This window comes from Euprymna scolopes, chromosome 18, assembly GCF_053919585.1.
Source record: "Euprymna scolopes isolate OS-2025 chromosome 18, ASM5391958v1, whole genome shotgun sequence".
In the NCBI taxonomy this organism is placed as follows: Eukaryota; Metazoa; Mollusca; class Cephalopoda; order Sepiida; family Sepiolidae; genus Euprymna; species Euprymna scolopes.
The window spans coordinates 73,405,548-73,427,229 of NC_136499.1; the positions used below are offsets into that span (position 1 = coordinate 73,405,548).

The 21,682-nt window shown below is 33.0% G+C and overlaps 1 pseudogene; it reads right to left on the bottom strand.

The window, feature by feature from the left end:
- Positions 1 to 21,279: 21,279 nt before the first annotated feature.
- LOC145298033 (U2 spliceosomal RNA) lies at positions 21,280 to 21,414 on the bottom strand (annotated as a pseudogene).
- Positions 21,415 to 21,682: the final 268 nt, after the last annotated feature.

Sequence of the window (21,682 nt, forward strand, 5' to 3'; positions counted from 1 at the left end):
ACTTATATTTTCTCTCCCGTTTTTCCTCAAGTCAGGATTGTATCCTAATCGGTCATGTCTTTGATTATATAGATGCTCTTTGGATAGTAACGCCCAAATACATGTGTTTGGTGACTTTAATGTCCACCATAAAAATTGCTGCAACTGGATGCTCTACTAATAGCTTCTCTATAGCCCATTCCCTCACACAGATAGTAATGTTTTCTAACATACCAGATCGTAAACCACAGCAGGCTTCACTTCTAGACCTATTCCTTACCACATCAGCTTACGTCACATTTAAATCCTAACCTGAAGGTGAGGAACCATTGCTCAAAACAACAAGGTACTACAACAGAGCTGACTGGGAAACCATTAGAGAACACATGCGAAATGCCCCATGGACCGATATCTTCTCTCTTCCTGCTGAACAGTGTGGCAATAAGAAAACTGAATGGTGCAAAGCGGGCATTGAAGCACATGTTTTCACACACGAAAGTATTATAGCAAGCCCCACTCACTCCCATGGTTCACTACAGATTGTGCAGCTGCCATTGCACAAAGACAGCATGCATTCTACCGGTTTGTACATCATAAGTAAAATACAAATAGGCAAAAATTGAAATCATTGTAAGAGAGAAATAGTGACACTAAAAAAAGAAAGCATACTGAAATAATCAGGGAACGCATAGAATTGCAAAAGATAGGAACTCATGATTTCTGGAAAATCTATAATAGTGTAGTGAATAAGGGACAATCAGTAATTCCTTCACAGAAGGTTGCATGCACGGCAATGAAGAAGGTGGAACTGCTTGCCTGGCGATTAGCCTCCAACTCCACCTTAAAGCCAACAAACAACTCCCTCCCAAATTTCCCTATGTGGACTGGTCACATTAGATGATGTAAAAATCACCTCATTTCATGTCTGCAATATCATAAAAAAATTAGACGCCTCAAAGGCCTGATCTCATTCCTGCTATACTAATTAAGAAATGTTTAGCTGAGCTGGCCCCTATACTTTCCAAGCTCTACAATAAATGCCTTGCTGAATCATGCTTTCCTAATAGCTGGAAGACGGCCTCTGTGGTATCAGTGTACAGGAATTCTAGTGAAAGAACAGATCCTCTCAATTATCGCCCCATTAGTCTCTTCCCGCTCTTCGCAAAAATCTTTGAGATCTTAATTAATCAAACACTAGTTCACCACCTCGCAAAAGCAAATCTTTTCTCTGACAAACGGTATGAATTCAGGCAATGTTGGTCTACTGCAGATATTTTAATATTCATCTTTGAACGCATTTACCATGTACTGGATAAGGTGGGCGAAGCTATAACTGTAGACCTTGATATATCCAAGGCCTTTGACAAAGTCTGGCACAAAGGGCTGCTAATACAAATTAAATTATACGTTATAATTGGACGTTTACTAAATATAACTAGATCCATCCTAGACAATAGAAGCATGCAGGTTGTCATTGACGGACGTACATCAAAGCAGCATGACATTAATGTGGGAGTGCTTCAGGGGTCGATCCTTGGACTATTATTATTCCTGATATTCATAAACGACCTCCCTGATAATATTGTGTCCGAGATGGGTATATTTATTGATGATACAATGCTCTATAATATGCATGAGGGAAAAACAGATATACATAAATCTAAGACAATGGCAGAATCGTTAGAAAATGACCTCCAGACCATTATGGAATGGAGCTGCAAACGGATAGTAACATTTAATGCTAGTAAAATTAAGCTGCTCTCCTTTAACAATTACCAGACGCCTCTTCAACCGCCTATATCGATGACAAATAGCACCCTACCTGAGAATTCTACCGTCAAACTTCTCGGCCTAACATTTGCAGGCAATATAAACTGGAACGAATACATAGGAGATATTGCAAAGACTGCTGCAAAGAAGGTAAGTTCCCTCTATCGAGCTAGAAGAATATTCACACCTGAGAGTATCCTGTACAAGGCCACCATTCGCCCATGCATGGAGTATTGTTGTCACATGATAGGGTCCCAAAAAAAGTTGTCAATCTAATTTGTCCCACTTTATTAACTAAGCTCCAGCCCTTGTCCCATCGCCACAATGTTGCATCACTGTGCCTGTTTTACAAATATTTTAATGTAAGGTGTTCTGATGAACTTGTTGTATTTGTACCCCTTCACCATACATATCCCCGACACACCTGCTTTGCAATAAGATTTCACCCCTTCACTGTTGAGGTCCCCAGATGCCAGAAAGCGTTCTATTCTAATAGTTTCTTCCTTCGAACAGCTAGACTTCAGAATTCCCTTCCTGCTACCTGCTTCCCTGATCGTACTGATATGCAGAAGTTAAAATGTTACATAAACCAACATCTTGTTAATCTTCCCAAGACAAGGTCCCAAATAGTAGCCTTTTACATCCAAGTGGTGATATGCTTTGTTAGGGGTAGATGTGAGTAAAAAAAAAAACAAAGCTGGTAGAGTGTATATGTGAGTATATTTATCATAAATTGAATGTTAAACGTCAAAAATTATATACATGAAATGTAATTATAAAACGCATGCCGAATAAATGTGGGAGGCTGCAGAATAGATTTCCACATAGGAGTCAAGGAGTCGGAGTAGAGTCAGAGAAATCAAAGGAGTCGGAGTCTTAGGAATTCTAGGAGTCGGAGTTGGAGTCAGACTTTTATAATCCGACTCCACAACTCTGCTATTTTCCACATATTAGTGGGATTCTATTAGAAGTAAAGAATAACATTAGAGCTATGTGTACATGTAGTTGTGTCATGGACAGAAAGTTTGAAGTGACATGTAACGATGAAGAGTGAAAAGTTTTTTGAAGGGGACTGTACGTAGATTTGTTTCCCTGGGCAGGGGGGAAGTTCATAAAACGTGTAAAAATAAAACATGAAAAAGCATGATAGTATTGAGCAAATATATTGCTGTTTTTTTTTGTCTTATTATTGCAACTACAAGGAGGGAGAAAATTTAGCTGCCACATCACCACTACGATTAATTATCAACTAGGCATAACTATCTAATTAGCCAACTACTTACGAAGTGCTTTCAATAAGTTTCCTGACTTTTTTATGCAGGCATTTAAAATTGTTGTAGACTCTTGAAAATTCAGTAGGTTATTGCTATATATCATATAAGATAACTGGTCAATCTTTATGATTTCAGGTTCAAACGAACAGCTAGAGCAGGAATTGGAATGCACCCTAATAAAGACTAATTGTCACAGCTGGTGAATTTTAAAATTCTAATTTGGATGTGAGGACATTTTGGAAGAATAATATGCAGTAAAATTCTGTTTTAAACTTGAAAGAAATTCCACAGAAACATATGAAATACTTTAGACTACGTTTGGACTGTTTTTAATGAATTGAGTATCAGTTTTTGAGTGGCATAAGAGATTCAAGGAAGGAAGGGAGTCTGTGACAGATGATGAAAAATGTGAGAGGAGTAAGGAAGTCAGAACACCAGAGTTGATTGGCCAAATAAAGAATTACACGGATAAATCCCATTGTGCGTCTATAGAGATTATAAGTGCACAGTTTGATGTCAGTGTGGGAACTGTACACATAATTATTCATGATAAACAGAAGATGTGGAAGATTTGCGCAAAGTTTATCCCAAGAGTGCTCAGAGAAGATCAGAAAAAAAGACGTTGTCATGATAACAGGGAGATGATCGAGCTGATCAATTTAGATCCTGCAGTTCATGATGCTCTGGTGACCTGTGATGAAAGCTGGATCTACTGCTATGGCCCAGAAACCAAGAGACAGAGTTCCCAGTGGAAGCATGCTGGCTTTCCCAGACCCAAGAAGGTCAGACAGAGCAAATCCACCAGAAACTTATGATGATCCCTTTTTCTGACAGTACGGGCGTGATCTACATGCACTGGTTTTCCACTGGACAGACTGTCAACAACTAATACTATGTTGAGGTTGCAAGAGAGTTCAGGAAAAGATTCCATCAAAAGAGGCCAGCATTCTTCAAATCAGGTCAATGGTATTTCCACCAGCTTAATGCACCAATCCACAACTCTATCCTTGTCACAGATTATTTGACCAAGATGGGCATCAAGACCTAACCCTCTCTATAGTCTAGACCTTGTTCCATGTAACTTTTGGTTATTCCCTAAGCTCAAGGAAACCTTAGAGGCTGTCGTTATGAGACAGTTGAGAAGATGAAAGGCTGTGACGAGGTTCATTGACATGGTCACACATGAGACGACTTCCATGGGGCCTTCCAGAAGTTGTTGGAATGGTACAGCAACGGCATGCAGTTGGAGGAAATGACTTCAAAGGGGACTAGAGTTTTATGTGTGTACTATCAATAAAAGTATTTATATAAAAAAAAGTCTGGTAGATAATGGTATGCAGAGGTCTGGTGATGCCCTGGCAATACTAGGAGCCAACTTCTTGATTACATGGCCCATAGACTCAAGTTCTAATACTAAGAAATATAAGAAAAGGAAATAGTTTAAATATGACTGCCCCCACTAAATTTGGAAGGCTAAGGCTACAATCCCATAATGCCAGCCATTCTGTACACTGCTGCAACCAAAAATAGTTTCTTACTGTCTGAAATCAAATAATTAATCCATGATAGTGTTACAAATTTAGGAGCTAGAGAATCCATTACTAATACTTTCTTAGAATCTTGGCGCATATTATTAAAAAACAAGTAATTTTTGTGTGTTTTTAAATGGAAATTATTATTCAAAATAAGAATCTTGTTTATTTATATTTATTATTTTTTTCATAAGTTTACAATTTATTTTATTAATATAAAAATATAGATTAGTTTTATAGTTTATAAAATTTCCTTATTCAAAACCATTATGCACATTTCAGGAAGTTTTATCAGATGTACTCATGGCTTGCAAGCTAAGAGAAGACTCAAGGTGTTTCCATGAATAGTGGCTATGCAGAGGTGCTCGTAAAGCCAAGTTGATTCATAATGACTTCTGGTCTAAGATGATATCATTGAGAACGCTCTATCTTGGAATCTGCTGATACTGCTGATACTGATTTGAGCCATAGCAGTAAATACAGCTTTCTTCGCAGGTTACCAGAGCATCAAGAACTGCAGGATCAAAGTTGATCAGCTCGCCCATCTCCCTGCTGATAATTCTTATTTATTATTTATTTATTACACCATTCTATTGAAGGTGTCTCTTTTAAAAAATTCTTAGCATTTTGTTCTAGCTGGGGATGACGAAACCTACCGAATGCTAGACATTCACCTGCTCTTTCAGTCATTTCAACTAAAAGATTTTTTTAAAAGATTCTGACCGTCCTTTTAAGTGCAATTATTTATATCTATCTTGCACTTGATTCACTGGGCATATTTGCCAAGTAGTTTTGGAAACGTTTTTCATGAATCTAGCCGCTCTTATAATTATTGGAATTAGCAGGACCTGTGGAAATTCCATAGGGTATTCATTCCTATGTAATATATTGATGTTGGCATTCTGTAGATGTTCATTGTAAATGGAGACGCTTTGATATTGTTGTAGATTTTTTGTTAAAACTTGAGTTCCTTCAGCCATAATCGAAACCGAAACCAAAACTTATGAAGAATTCTTGGTAAAATTATTTATGACCAGAAATGGAAGTACATAACAATTAAACGACCCGGATGTAAACGTGACACAGAAAATAGCACACACGCTATCCTATTAATACATAGATGATGATAAAGATCTTCCTAAGACTCCAGTTTCATTTCATGTCGCATATAAGACTTTAGTATTTCGTTATCTTTTCCTTTGAAGCTTTGTTTAAGCCAGTATCATTGGGACACTTAATTCTACTAAGGTTGATTCTTTCTCATTCTTGTCATTATCTTGCCATTCTTTGTGTACAGCAATACAACATGCTCACTGTTTCAGTATTGGGGAAGCATTTAAAACAAGATTCACAAGCACACAACTGTCAAAGCGTTGACAGTTTTGTTCTATCATAAAATGCAAACAAGATGGCGACACATGTAAATAATGTCATAAAGCAAATTAATAAATAATTTTTGTTACCAAGATACACAAATATTTTGAAACTCTGTTACTTTTGTTGTATACTTCACCAAAATTAGCATATTTGAAGAATCATGTGGCAACATATTCAGAGTGGTGTGATTAAAAAAAACACTGAAACATTTCTTTTTGAGACTTTTAATGTTTCATCTTCGTAATTTTATCTTTTCTGGTTTTTTTTTTTTTCAAAGTTTTACCAACAACATCTCTTCACACGTGTTGCAATGGAAAAAGTGGCTGATTACTATTAATACATTCTAATAGTACACTTCAGCTGCTCTGTCGTCTGTCAGTGAAGTAGAAATCCTTCTAGACTGAGGCAGTTTTTATTTATCTCCCATTTCATAGTATCCCTATTTTTTTTTAAAACTTACTTCTGCTCACATTAAAGATCAACCTTGTGTCTAACTTTAGTCTTATGAAGAACTAAATAAATAATGATGATTTCACTCCGGCCTCAAATATATTTTCTATGTATTACAGTTAAATTAATAATGGTATTGGCACAAGTATACCTTCTCTTGGTGCTTTCTAGTTTATAGATTAACGAAAGTTTATTGCAAAAATTCATATTCATTCACCAATTCTCACTACGGCCTCATGAATAGTGAAGTTGCATGAGAAAGAATCTACATTTTTTTTTTCATTCCTTCCTGACTCAAATAAATGACCACGTTCCCTGATTCATCAGATCAATAATCTATTGCATTTCTGCACTTTGCCTCTGACTGCTACCTTTGATGTTTGCCAATGCACATTCGTCTAATGGAGTAGAAGAAAAACTTCTGGGTCAGTGCTAGCACATGCCACTTGGATCTTCTTCTCCGTCTTCTCCCATCAACCAGTTTGGTCGTACATCAGAGACATTACTTTCATGCTGATCGAAGATGTATTGTTCAAAGATGGCTCCTTGGGAAGGTTTCTTTTACAGGTCAGGCGACCTCTAGAGAATGCATCAAATTAGGAGAGGCTTAGCAATGGTAGGTCTATTAAAAATAATGTCGATGTAAAAGTTAATCATATGCCAAACAGAGGAGTCAGAAAATAAAGTTCAATGTCAAAATAGTCAAGGATAATAGTTTTAAATGTTTCATGAACCTAGACAGCTTACATAGTCTGTTTGGATGAGTTATTCTTGGTCGGTGAACACTAGACTTTCTAGCCTGTTAAAAATAGAGTTACACCTCATTGACTTAGAATAAGTGCTTTATGCCAAACATCTAGAGTAAATGTGGTATTGTGGTGATTTATCCTTATTAACCCCCTGACTGTACATTGAACGGATACCATAATACTTTGTTTGTTCACTGCACTATATCATAACAAAGGTCCATACAAAATTTCAGTCAGATCGATCCAGTAGTTTCTGAAAAAAAGTGAGATGGACTAACAGACAAACTTACAGACTAAAAAAATATAATACATAAAATTTTGTAACCCATAAAGCATACATGCAATAATCAAAGCATAAACGAATGGCTTATATTGCAACTGTTCAGCTGACTACAAAAAATATCATAAATGATATACAATAACTGAGGCTCAAGTTTCAAGGCATCTAATCTCAGAGGGTTCACCCAGACAATATGGACAACAGCAGCTATACTAGTAGTTACAGTAACAGCAGTAAATGGTGTTTTAATATCAACACTTGATTGGACAAAAGCTCAAATCAGCAGCTTCTTTCAAGCAGTCACAGGGTCAGAAATATTCACTACTAAATTTTTCAGTCCTGACGCACATGAGAAAGTCCTTCAAACTAGCCTTGGCTCTTACTGCCAACCATTTTCACTACTCTTTATCTGTACCTTAAACTAAGCACAAATTCCATGAACAAAGTTTCTTTCTTAGAACTGCTTGCCTGCAGAACTCTATACCACAGGACTGTTTTCTAGTTGACTACAACATGGTCGTTTTCAAGTCTACTGCAAACAAATTCTTGTTGAGCCGTCCTCTTAATAATCAATTTCTTTCCAATTTGCATCACTACCGATCATTACGCCCAAGTGGCCTTCGGACCTCGATAAGTGGTAACTCCTATGTAAAACTAAAAGTAACATATACATTCTGTCACTTAAAAAACAGAGGCAAGCAAATATAAACACTGTGAAGCAAAACCACATACACAAATTCATACATACAGCCTCAGTAAAAAAAAAACCAGATAAATCTAATACAAACATATATCTACAATGCCTTTCCCATTTATATAAACTGTTATATAATAAACTCATACGATACCAGCCGAAATGAACATGTCTGCTCTAATTCTTTTTACAATTCTTTCACCTGGAACGTTCCTTGGACACTTTAAACTCTTGTTCAGTACCGATTCGGTATTCCTGGGTGTCGTAACAAGTTAATGAAATGAATTAATTTCATATGAATAGACTTTGTCATTCTTCCCTTTTATATTGCTTTTCTCTCTACCACAGAACCTATAAAAGCAAAGAGTTATATTGAAGCCAGTGTCTGATCAGAGATAGCCAAACACAGATGTATACATTATAACTTTTTTCTAGAATAATTAATTAGTATTCTTTATTCATGGAACTATTTCAAAAAATTCTATAATCAATTTGCAAAACCATTTGAAGCTTAATATTTTATCAGATGGTAAAATATAGTTTCATATACACAGGATGATAAAAAAATGCACCATATTTTCTTTTGGATCTTAAATTGTTTCCAGAAGATATCAAAAAAAACTTTTTCATCATAGTAACTGAATAATGGGCGATTGTAACATTCAAATCTAATTCAAATTAAAACCTTAACTTCGTTGGCAATGTAAAAAGTATGGTCCATTGGTAGCATTTCGTCCGAGAGCATGCTATACTTTCTGTAAAAAAAAAAAAAACGATGGATATGTTCATGGGGCTGAGTTTGGGCCAATAAATGCATATTCTGCTTGTTGCTATGCCGACTTAAATGACAAGCCATTTTCTACCGGTTGCATGATATTTTCACGAAATGCTTTCATTCTACTTTATTGCAACCGGTTTGTCTCTGCAAGATTTGAATTTTGTAAGGAAAGAGATTAACGCCATTATGTAGAATCCTCAAAACTTGTCTTCTCAAACTGCCACTGCTTTGTGAGAAAAGGCGTGTTGATTTTCTAGAAGATTCCTCAAGACGTTCCCATAAAATCTGAATATTGTCAGAAAATATGACTGAACAATGTTGATCAATGTGATCTTTGTGAACATTTGCCACACTTCCTATCTCCCGAAATTTAGCCACAAAATGTTAGATTGTTCTATCAGATACATTGTTCAGACCAAATTTTTTCTGCATTGTCCCTGTGCAAGAAGAATGATTTGTATCTGCTGTTGCATAGTATAGCATTTAGTTGAATCCATTTAGTTGAATCCCTTTAGTTGAATCCATTTAGTTGAATCCGTTTAGTATCAAAACAATCTCCCAGGCTTGCTGTCTACACCATATGAAAAATATGGAAAAAATTGTAAAACACAATTTTAAGATGAAAAAAAATAGGGGGCTTTTTTGTATCACCCCGTATATATATATGTGTGTGTATATCTATATATATATATATATATATATATATATATATATATATATATATATATATATATATATATATACATATATATACACATATACATATATATATATATATATATATATATTTAAAACTTAAATCATATTTAAATCAATTCTAAAATTAAAAAAAAGGTTTGTATACTGATATCCTTGGTTAGAAACGTTTCAAAACGTTTGTTTGTATATGTGATTTTGTGTTTAATTTAAAGATTTTTTATTAAAATTTGGCATGGGATCATTGATTGAAACAAAAGATGATCTTGAAGATTTCAATAAATTTAAGTCCTATGCAATAGTTTATTATAATGTGGATCCTTTGAAGCGAAATAGATCAAGTTGAAAGATACTGTTGAATCTTGGTAACGTTGGGTTGCAATCATCTTGATTTTTATCCTAAAATGGAAGAATCTTTTATTTATTGTAACTTTAATGAAATGGTGTATTTCAACTGATTATAGATTCACAGAATTTTAAATATAAAAAAGTCAACATCAGGTTTGAAAGAAAAGAAAGTTTTATTCTCCTTTAATAATACACCTTTTATCAATTGCATCCTAGCCATGCCCATAATCCTTTGCGTTAATGGTAGTATGGGAATTGAAAAAATATTTCTGTGGACGTTTTCATTTTATTTCTGTTGCAGTCAATAATTTATTAAGGATTGATTTTTCATTTGCTATCATTTCAAGAGGCAACCAATCAAACGAATGTTCATAATTCAATAAGTCAGCAATCAACTTAGCTTAATTTATTTTCAGCAGATAACAACGCCACCTATAAAAAACAAAAAAAAAAAAAAAAAAAAAAAACGCTACCATGTTCCAAAATAATTTTTTTTTAAATGAATATATTGAAATGAATAAACAAAACATTAAAGATATTTTTATATGGTATTCAAATAAAGGGATAAATTATTTTAATAAAAGTTTTCACAATAAATTTGGATATTTATGTTTATTTAAGTCTTATTCTTATAGTTTGTTAAAAAAAATGTGTTTCCAAATATTCTTAATAAACAAGATAAAAATATGTCACAAAGATATTTTTTTAAACCAGTAAGTTTGAAGACGGAATTAGAAAAAATTTAGGAAAAACATTTAAATAAAATCGTCTCCAACTGCCATGGAAATAAAAAGTTACATAATGGAATCAGATTATAATTTATTAGAGGAGAATTAATTGAATTCTGAATTCTAGAAACCTAATCACTTTTTAATGTTTTAAAACTTTTCATCCAATTTTTAAATATCTGTAAATATTATTCTACTTCTCACGATGAATTTTTTGGTAAATAAAATCCTTTTAAAACAAATTTAGGATCATCCAAGTAAAATCAGGCTACCGAGTGAATTTGATACTTTGGTGAGAATCTGTAGCATAGGGTAACCCCAACAGTTTTTTACAAAAAATTGATAAATTTCCACTCTCTCCCTAAAAAAAACAAATGATCCGGGATTCTTGTATGTCACTGGCATTCATCCTAGGCGGGTTGAACCGGCTTCCTCCAAAGGAGTGGTGTCAAGGGAATATCAAATTCACAAACAATCCCCAGTTATATGTATATCCGAATCAGGGGAGGTGACGACATTGGGTGTTTGCCGTTCTTGCAGGGGGCGTAAATATCCTCCTAAATACACCGCCTAGTGATCCCAAATAATCACCCGTTTGGTACTGACCAGGCTCAAATTTTCTTAACTTTCGTAATCTAACGAGAAACGCTGTGTCAGCATAATAAAGCAGTATATCTATTTTATGCCTAAGGCAACAGATGATTATTTTTTTTATTTAAAAAAACCTTGTTGCAAATATAAATTTTTCATTTAAAATAAAACAAGATACTAAAAATTAGTGTTGGGACGATTCTTAATTTTTATACGATTCCGATTCCGATTCCAGGAAAATATTGATTAACGATTCCGATACCAAGTACGATTCCGATTCCGATTCCTAGGGAATTTATTGTTTTGAAATATACCAGGTAGTTTTATACTTATGGTCGGTAGTTCCCAAATATGTTCCCTAACTTTGGAAGAGATATTTTATGTCTACACCGTCGTGTTTTGGTTTAAATAAAATTATTATATAGTAAACTAAACGGAAAAATTAGCAAAATTTATTTTAGAGAAAATTTATTTTACTTAATTGGAATACAGAAAAAAAAACTCAAAGAAAATAGAATTTATCCTTCAGAGAAAAAACAAATAAAATAGAATTTATATAACAGAACAAAAACAAGAAAATTAGAGAATAAATACACACGATTCATTATTTTGGTCCTCATAATTAACAGATTTAATGAATTAAATAAAAAAAATATAGCGGAAGAGAAAGAAAATATATACTAATTAAATATAAAAAAGATAAATATTTGATTTAATAATTTATAAATGAACGTGCGTAATGAAAAAGAAAACAATATACCACGTGACATGGCGCCGTAGATACAAAATAACCTTTCCAAAGTTAATGACCATATATGAGAAATACCATTAATCGAAAGTTTTTGTGTGTTATACCAAAAGGTAGGTATAGCGAAAAGTTACAATTAAAAGAATTTCCAAAACGATTTTTTGTTTAGCTATTGATAGTTGTATTTGTGACGGCAGTTCTTCAGACCTCCATAATTCACAAGGAGTAGTTAACACCTATTATTTTTTCTTACTTTTTCATTGCTTTTACACGTTGTTTCTAACGTGAAGAATAAGTTTAGCCAAACTAATTTTGAAATAGGGTATATCAAAGGAACACATATAAAAATGATACCACTATAAAAAACAAATGAAATACTAGATAAAATTGAGCAAACATAATTACCAAAATTACAGAAAAAGATAAAAAAAAAAAAAAAAAAATGGTGAAGTTTGTTGAGTGAAATGAATTATTGAAAGAAAATTAATGGAACTAATAGAAACGTTAAATAAAAAAATGTCACATTTCAATATTTTTTTAATAATTAAATTCTCAGGGTTGTCGAAATTAAAAATTAAGTGAGTTTTTTTTTTATTAGACTTCTTTCGAAGCTTGTTACCTTGAAAAATACATTTAAAACCCTGTTTTTTATAAATAAATTGAAAAATAAATGCAATTAAAAAAATTTAATTGATAATTGAAACTTTAAAAACATATTAAACATTGAAAAATTACTTATCTCACAAATTAACGTCCAATAAAGTAGATCCAGTCTTCATACAGGAATTTGGTTATAATAAATATATCTTTCCCAAACTTAAAAATTAAATCTTTTTTTTTTTTTTTTTGAGAGAGAGAGAGAGTGCTTTAAAATCGCCGGGGAGTTTTAAAGAAGTAAATTTTAGGAGTTTAGTGCCTTTCAAAGACGGTTATCATAATTTATTATCATCATTTAATTTCCTTTTTTTTCCTCCCCCCCCCCCCACACCTTTCCACGTGGTTCAGTAGTTAACCAGTGCTCCTGTTGCTGTCAGTCAGCTATCTTTACCTAAGTTTTAATTTCTAGTTAAAAGAATTTTTCATGAATGGAATCAGCATTTTTAAAAATTATTTTTTTAGTTGTATATATTGTATTTACTCTTTGAAGTTAAGGAGGGTTAAAAAAAAATGGTGACACCTAGATGGTGACGTAGGCAAAAAAAAAAAAAAAGACACTACGATTTCGACCCTCACTAATAAAACTGCTCTGAGTGACTAGTTGGTAATTTTTTGTTCCTTTTCTTTTTTATTTTGCTCCTCCAATTTATTTGGATGCTTCATAGTTAAATGTTTTTACATGTTGGTTGTGGTCATGTTAGATGGTTTTATTCCTTGCGATATTTTAATTTGACAGACTTTGCTAATGGCTTTCAACTCATCATCTTCAAAAAGACTTTTTTTTGGACTTTGGGCCATATTAGAAAATTCAGTTCATCTGTAAACAAATAATTTACTATTAAATTTTGTTTTAAAGCTAGTCACTTATTTGGATAATTAATTGAAAATAATCCGCTAAAAAAGACAAAAAGAAAAAAATATAAAGGGATGGGGCGGTAAATTGTACCAACCGGTAGTTAACAAAAAAAACTTATAGAATTTAATTTTTGAAACCAATGTATAAAAGTTTACATAATGAAATGCAAATATACATTTTCGGGTTTGTATTACTGTACACATAGATTCGAAAAAGTTGTCAAAAAACAAATATATAACAAACAAATATTATCAAAGGCAAGATAAGTTACTTTTCTACCAAACTGGGTAATTTATTTTGTTTTTATTCAATGTAACATGTTTATTCAGCTCGAAAAACATGCAGTGTTTACCGATGTATTGGAAAATTAAAAATGGCGCCCGACACTCTCTTTAACATGGTAAGTTCGGGAAAAGGTGTTATAAATAATAAACTAGACAAAATACTATTAAAAAAACACCGAATATATGTCAAAATATGTCACGGTAACATATATTGAGCGAGTTTCTAGCAGTAGTTTGTATAGTTTATTATTTATAACATCTTTTCCTGAACTTACCGTGTTAAAGAGAGTGTCGGGCGCCAGTTTGAATTTTCCAATACATCGGTAAACACTGTATGCTTTTCGAGCTGAATAAACATGTTACATTGAATAAAAACCCGAAAAATATATCCAGTTAGGTAGAAAAGTAACTTATCTTGCCTTTGATAACATTTATTTGTTATATATTTGTTTTTTGACAACTTTTTCGAATCTATGTGTACAGTAATACAAACCCGCATTTTCTTTTGAATTTTTTTTGGGGAGGTTGACTGTGTTCAATTCACACATGGTTGATGCGGTTCAATATTGCTAAACTATAAGTCCTTAGTAAAATTCTATTTATAAATACTTTTTAAAATGAAATTATTTAATTAATCGTAAATATTATTTAGACATAAAAATTAATTGATTACAAAACTTTTTAAAAATATATATATTAATTTCTTTTTCGTTCGGCAAAAAACTGCGCAAAACACTTTTAATTTTCAATTTAACATTCTAGAAAAAAGATTATATTATTCTGCTTTTAATATAATCAAATTCAGGGTTTTATCTTTCTGGAGAAAAAAATTTTAAAAATGGATTTTATTTCAATGAAATTAAAAAAAAAAAAACTTGACTGAATTGAATTAATTACCCTTGATTTAACGAAGGGGTTATTTAATAACTTTAGGTTTGGAAGAGATAGGTATGGGGTCGATTTTTTTGAAACTTCAAAAGAAACCGACTACTGTCAAAACTTTGCGAAATAATACAACGGGATCAATTTCATTTTAGAGATATTTCTTTCAAAAGCCTTCTTTTAAAAAAAGAAAAAAAGTATATTGTTCTATTAAACCTTTTACTGTTTAAATAATTTGACTTTGCTCGTTTTATTTTAAGAAAATATAAGTTGAAAAAGCATTTTCATTCACTATTAGAAGATTTGTCAGTAAAAAAAAAAACAATCGCCAAAAAGATAAGCGTTTTTTTTTATTTTTACTCGCAATGTAGAGCCCTGCATACTTCTTTTCAAGTTAACTCTTTTGTAGTTTTTATTACAATAGATCTGAATGAATGAACCTTGTAAGGGAGGGGCACTAAGCATTGCCCTGTTAATAATGAATTTCTTTGGTTTCTTTTTATTTCTCTCTTGCGGTTAGAAATATCAGGAAATGTTTTTCTTTTTTTCAACATCAGACTAAAAGAATCGTAATGAAGGAATCGGAAAATTAAGGTATTTTTTAACGATGCGATTCCGATTCCAATACTTCCCAAAATACACGATTCTTACGATTAACGATTCCGATTCCGATTAATCGTCCCACCACTACTAAAAATTGTAAAAAAAAAAGATGTAAAAAAAGAAACAAAAAAGTTCTTTATTACTTTTTTTCAGCATCTCTCTATTACAATTTTGCTTTTCCATCCACGCCCGATATCTTGGGAGAAAACTTTGTGAACTCTTATCCTTCCCAACAAACTATCTTATAACCATCATCTTGGAAGGAGGAAGGAAGTCACACAAAGAACTGATGATCAGGATGGTCAATAAAAAGAAAATTCTCTTAATGAATGCTGTATGACTTCTGTTGACAAGAAAAAGCAGTGAACATTTATTTACCCAAGATATTAATACTACAATATTTACAATCTCGAGAGTTACACGGTTTGACCACAAAGGTTCAATCGACATAATATAAGGAAAAGATGGAGGCATGGTGGCTCATTGTGGTTCAAGGCTGACGTTGATATTGTCACGAAACTTGGAAACATGCAATTAAATTTGAAGTTGCCAGAAAGCAACCGATAGGAAGACCAACGATGAGATGGGCAGATGCCATACACAATGATATATCATGGAATGTGAGGACCAAAGGACAAAATAAGAGAAGCGAAAGTAAACCCAAATCCGCTTTCTACACTCCTTTAAAGCATAGTTCGAGAAAGTGTTCATGGATTCACATAATACTCAAAAGTATTTGTAAAAATGATGCTATACCTCCAATCTTACATAGGCATACTGAGCACCCAGTCCACATTTGTAACCATTACACCGCACTACATCCATAATAGTCACAGCAAAGTAACCAGATGAAATAATTAACGTAATTTAATCCATATAATAATAGTCTAAATACCTTCTGTATATTTTTATTAATGGTAAAGATTTAGCTACAGCAATGCATGTTGTTTTTAATGATCGATTCTTGATTGAACAAAAGTTCAAATTAGCAGATTCCTTCAGCTAATCATAGAAGCAAAAAGAGTGACTGCTAAATATTTTTGGAAACTATAAAAACCCAAACATAGCTTTTTCCCCTTTTTTCTGTTTTTCTTTCACATTCGATGCACATGAGAACGGTCCTCAAAAAATAGCTTCAGTCCTGGACTAAGGGTATAACAGCAGACACAACATGAACTACTGTACACATGAAAGCAAATACCCACTCAATGAATTCACACAATTATATGGACATTTTCTGCCTGAAAAAAAAAAAACAAAAAAACAGCAAACTACTAAATACACACACACACACACACACACACACACACACACACACACACACACACACACACACACACACACACACACACACATCTACAATACCTACTGAATTACACACATGCAAACTCGCCCAATGACAAGAAATAGATATGTGTGCTCAAATCCTTCTCAGATGCTGAACAACTCTTTCTCCATCTAGAATATTCTTATGATACTCTGAAATCCCATTAAAAACTTTTTTTCATTGTCTTAACAAGTTGCTCGTGCTACCAGATCCATCAAATATTTATGATATTGTTTTTTCTTTCCTTTTACAAGACACAGCTATGTTCCACAAAGTCAAAAACAAAAACAACAATTTCCCTCTAAAACAACCAAACCAAACATCATGAACAAATATTTGAGGATATGGGAAACTTGAGGTATAAAAACTATTTCCAAAATGACCAGATCGGCATTAAATAACCTAAAAAGATTTGATATGCCATAAAACGAGATATCCAAACCAAGCCAATCTCTATGAATAAAATATTTGAAGATATAAAGAACTTGAAGCATAAAAACTTTTAACAAAATGACTGGATTCGACATTAAATAATCTGAAAAGGGTTGATATGCCCGAAAAAAAAGCAACCAACCAACCCTGAAAGTTGTCAATAAGTCATAATTACTTTTGTATGGATAGAATTTATCCTTCTTACCTTTCGCTGCCTTTCTCTCAACGATGTTCTAAAAACAGGCATAACAAACAAATAATAAATTTAAAAACAGGCATAACAAAAATAATAAATTTAAAAAATACTTTACACCTGATCTTTAACTACCTGACTGTCAATTTCCATATTTACCAAGCTTCTACCACTTTATGACTAAAACGAAGGAAAATATTTTGGAAATTTCATGAAAGTATACACTATTTCGTATTTGAATGAGAAAGTAAGTAATTATAATGAATGTAAATAAATATTATTTTATTGGCAAAAAAACATTAGAAATTATATTTTAAACAACAAAAATCAAATACCCTTTATATCTACGATTTTGCAGATTAGAAAAAAAGATCACTTAAATCTATCTATATATCTATGAAAGTGAAAGTATTTGTCTGTCTGTCTGTGTACATTTCCGGACACAATAACTCTGTCAATTTTTAGTCTACAGACTCGAAATTTGGTATACAGGGTAGTGAGATTTGGAAACATCTTTGTAATCGGTTTCGGCCAGAAATTTGGCTGTTAAGGGCTCAAAATTCAACTATTTGACATTTGAGAACTTTACCAAACTCCTCCGCCAATTTTGGGTATAAATAATTGAAACTTTAGATATAGATTCGTTGGACATGGATCTAACTTAATAACTTGATTTGAGCCCAAAATAATAAAATGCTAAGGGGTCCAAGTTAAAAAAAAAATTGACCGCTGCGGTCTCTACCAAATTACTCAAACAATTTCTGGTCTAAACATTTGAAATTTTACATAAAGGGTATTCAGACATAGGGCAAGCTTTTTAATCGGTTTTGGCCCAAAAATTGGCTGCCAAGGGGTTGAAGTTCAAAAGAGTTGACCTTTGTGTTCTCTAGCAAATTATTAAGCCAATTTTGTGTCTAAACATTTGAAATTTTACATAAAGGGCATTCAGACATGCAGCAAGCTTTTTAATTAGTTTTTCGGCGAAAATTTGTCTGGCAAGAGGTCAAAGTTTACAGAGTTGACTTTTGCAGACTCCACCAAACTCCTTCGCCAACTTTGGGTCTAAACATTTGAAATTTTAGATGGATGTTACTTGGACTTGGGTCAAATATTTGAATTCAATTTTAACCCAAAACAATAAATGTTAAGGGGTAAAAATTGGTGTCAAAATTAAAAAAAACTGACGTCTGCGATCTCTACCAACGTGTCTCTATGGTAGTAAAGGAAACCTATTATATAGAAAGGCATTATGATACATATTCACACTTTTTAATATATACATATGCACATAAAATTATGAACAGTACATAGGGCCTGAGCAAAGCTGGACGGAACTGCTACTTATTTATATTTTTGTATTTTATTATGTTATGTTAATTTCTTTAAACTCATGAAGCACATGTCAACTTATATGAGATTTTAGAAACTACAGCTTTATTAATGTGAATTCTACCTATTCCTTTTGTTTTTGTCAACCAATACTTTGTTTCTATTTGCGTATGAACTGACAAACTCCCCAAATGCCAAAATGTTTTCATAGTATAATGATTGTTATATCAGAAATTCATGTAAATGTCAAAAATAGTAATAGTTAATCCGGACAAAAAACATTAGCCCCGGAGTTGCCAATTAGTTATTTAGATTTGGATCGTAAATGACTGATCCTGTATCATGAAAAAAAGGGTTTAAATTATCAATGAGGATATAGGTCGATCTCCAGTGAAAGATCAATTGATTATGCCAGCCATTTACAAGTTGAACTCACATTTAGAATTCATTTTCAATATTTTTAATCAATTCTTTTATCTAGTTATACCTCCCAGCACTGATAATTAGAGATCAAGTTCAAGTCAATTTTGTCTGTCATTTTGCTTTATTAACATAATTTCAAAGATAACAATGTCTTATAAAAGGGCAGAGTTTATTTCACTTCCGGTCGTATCAATTGTTAAGTCTTATAATCAATACAACTCAATTGAATACGACAGCAATAACAGACGAAAAAATGTCAGAAAAGCATCAGGAAATCTGATGCAAAAATATTTGTCATTCTACAAAAAGCATTAACGAAGATTTACCAATAGATTTATTCATGGAATAAGTAGGTATAAGTATGGAATAAATATGTAAAACTTGAATCAATTAGTTGTGATCTCCCTTTTTTACAGCTATTAGATTATGTAATGCCAAAAAATGATCTCTCTCAACACACACACACACACACACACACACACACACACACACACACACACACACACACACACACACACATACATACATATATATATATATATATATATATATATATATATATATATATATATATATATCATCATCATGCAGTCCGTCAATCTTGATGATGACTAGTTGGGGCCTCAGTGCTTTATCCCACATTGTTGGCGTAGTCTCACTCCATCACCACAGAACTTTCCACCTTGGTTCCAAACGTGCTTGGGCAGTTTAGGTGCAGTATCTGTTGCACATCAGATAAACACCCTCTGAACTGCCAATGCTCATGTCCAGTGGAGCAAACCCCCGACAACTGGCAGCAGAGAGGCTGCAGCTTCTGGCTGAAAGTAATCTTAGTCAGGTAAACAGTTGCCCTATCATATTCGCTACTATGCCTTTTATTTCTAGATGAGGTTTCATAGCCTTTTAAGGAAAACTGCAAGGCAGCAGTAGGATTTGAAGAGTTCCGATCTCTTAGCCTTTTGCTGTGATAAGGCCCACAAGACAGTGGTGCTTGATTTTGGGGTTGGTCCTCTAGTCTTTGGCCAACCAAGGGCACCCACAAGACAGTGGGGTAGGGGTTGGTAGTGTGCCAGGGCATATCCACACATCGGTAGGCTATAATGCACTACCTTTGGGATCGCTTACTACTCCAAGATCTCCTACAAGTTTAGCCTGGGGGCGCAAGGCACCCAGTTACTGTGTGTGGCCATATATACACAGACATGAGAGAAAAGAATCGACACTAAGATAAATATTTTTCCTAACATTAATATATGCTTATTTATATTTACAGATAAGAATAGTGTTGAAATAATTTATATTAACTTATTAAAATTGTATTTAACAACATTGAAGCATGCCACGAACCAAAGGAGCATCAGACCTTTCAGAATTTCTGCAAGGACGAATCTTGAGTCAATGTGAAGATGATCTTAATGCATGCAAAATAGCAGGAAATTTTTCAATGCCCCTTTCTACTGTTAAGTGACCGTACAATTCAAAAAACAGGACAAAGAATAAACAAACCTCATCCAGGTAACCGCATACCTTCTGAAAGAACCTTGCATCTTGTGAAAAGAAATGTTGAAGAGAAACTTTAGTGCAAAGCTTTGATATTACAACACAAGCTAGTGTCAGTCCCAAAAAAGCTGTCAAGTATCTCCACAAGCTCGACCACTATGGTAGAGATGTGAGAAGGAAATCTCTTCTTCATCCTGCCAATATCTGTTGGCACAGAAAAGATTAGGTTCGTGAGATGGTGAAGAGACCTATGACTTTAAAGACTAATGTTATTTTCTCTGATGAGTCACGATTTTCATTATTTCCCGACAGTCGAAGTGTATAGGTATGGAGGCTCCCTCACAGTTTGACTTAAAAAGACTTCAGCCAATGCTGAAACATGGGAGCTTCTCGGTTAGGGTATGGGATGTAATTTGGAGTGATGATGCCTAAAAGACCTGATTGAGTGCAGAGGAAACATTGGGTATATATATATATATATATATATATATATATATATATATATATATATATATATATATATATATGAAAGGATGACTGTTTTATTTTTTTATTTTAAATATCGAGCCGTTACCAAGACCATCAGTTTTATCTAACATAACATTTATATACGTAATTATTTGTAAAATGCGTCACTCTCGCATGCAGAATTCCACCAAGCGGTCAAGAAAAAGCAAAAGAAAAAAAACAGACTCTTCATTGATAAGGATGTTTAGCATTGAAATATATCTGATATACCTATTTACTATGCCTCCCCACGGGACAGAGTTAGATACCAGGGTCGTTTTTTAACGTGGAGAAAAGGTACAAAAATAAAAAATTGTCTCAGTCGTGAAGGATTTCTCCTCCACCGAAAGAGAATAAGAAAATGAAGTGCAGCATCTGAAGAACAGATACTACACTTTGATCTTGACCAAAAGGCCAAGAGAAATATATCTGATATAAGCAAATAAATTTGTTTATATATTAAAAAATGCGTTGTTTTCAGCTTTCAAAACGTATTCATTTATATACGTAATTATTTTCAATAGTTAAATTTGTAGTTCTGGGCTTGTCTTTTCCAAAGTATATCTTTTGGACCTTTGTCAAAAATTGAACATTATAAAATGTAGAAAATGAAAACAAACAAAAAAAATACTATGTTATTATAAGACATAGAGTTTTTATTCAACCCTTAACAACATCGAGTTTTCTTGCTAGTA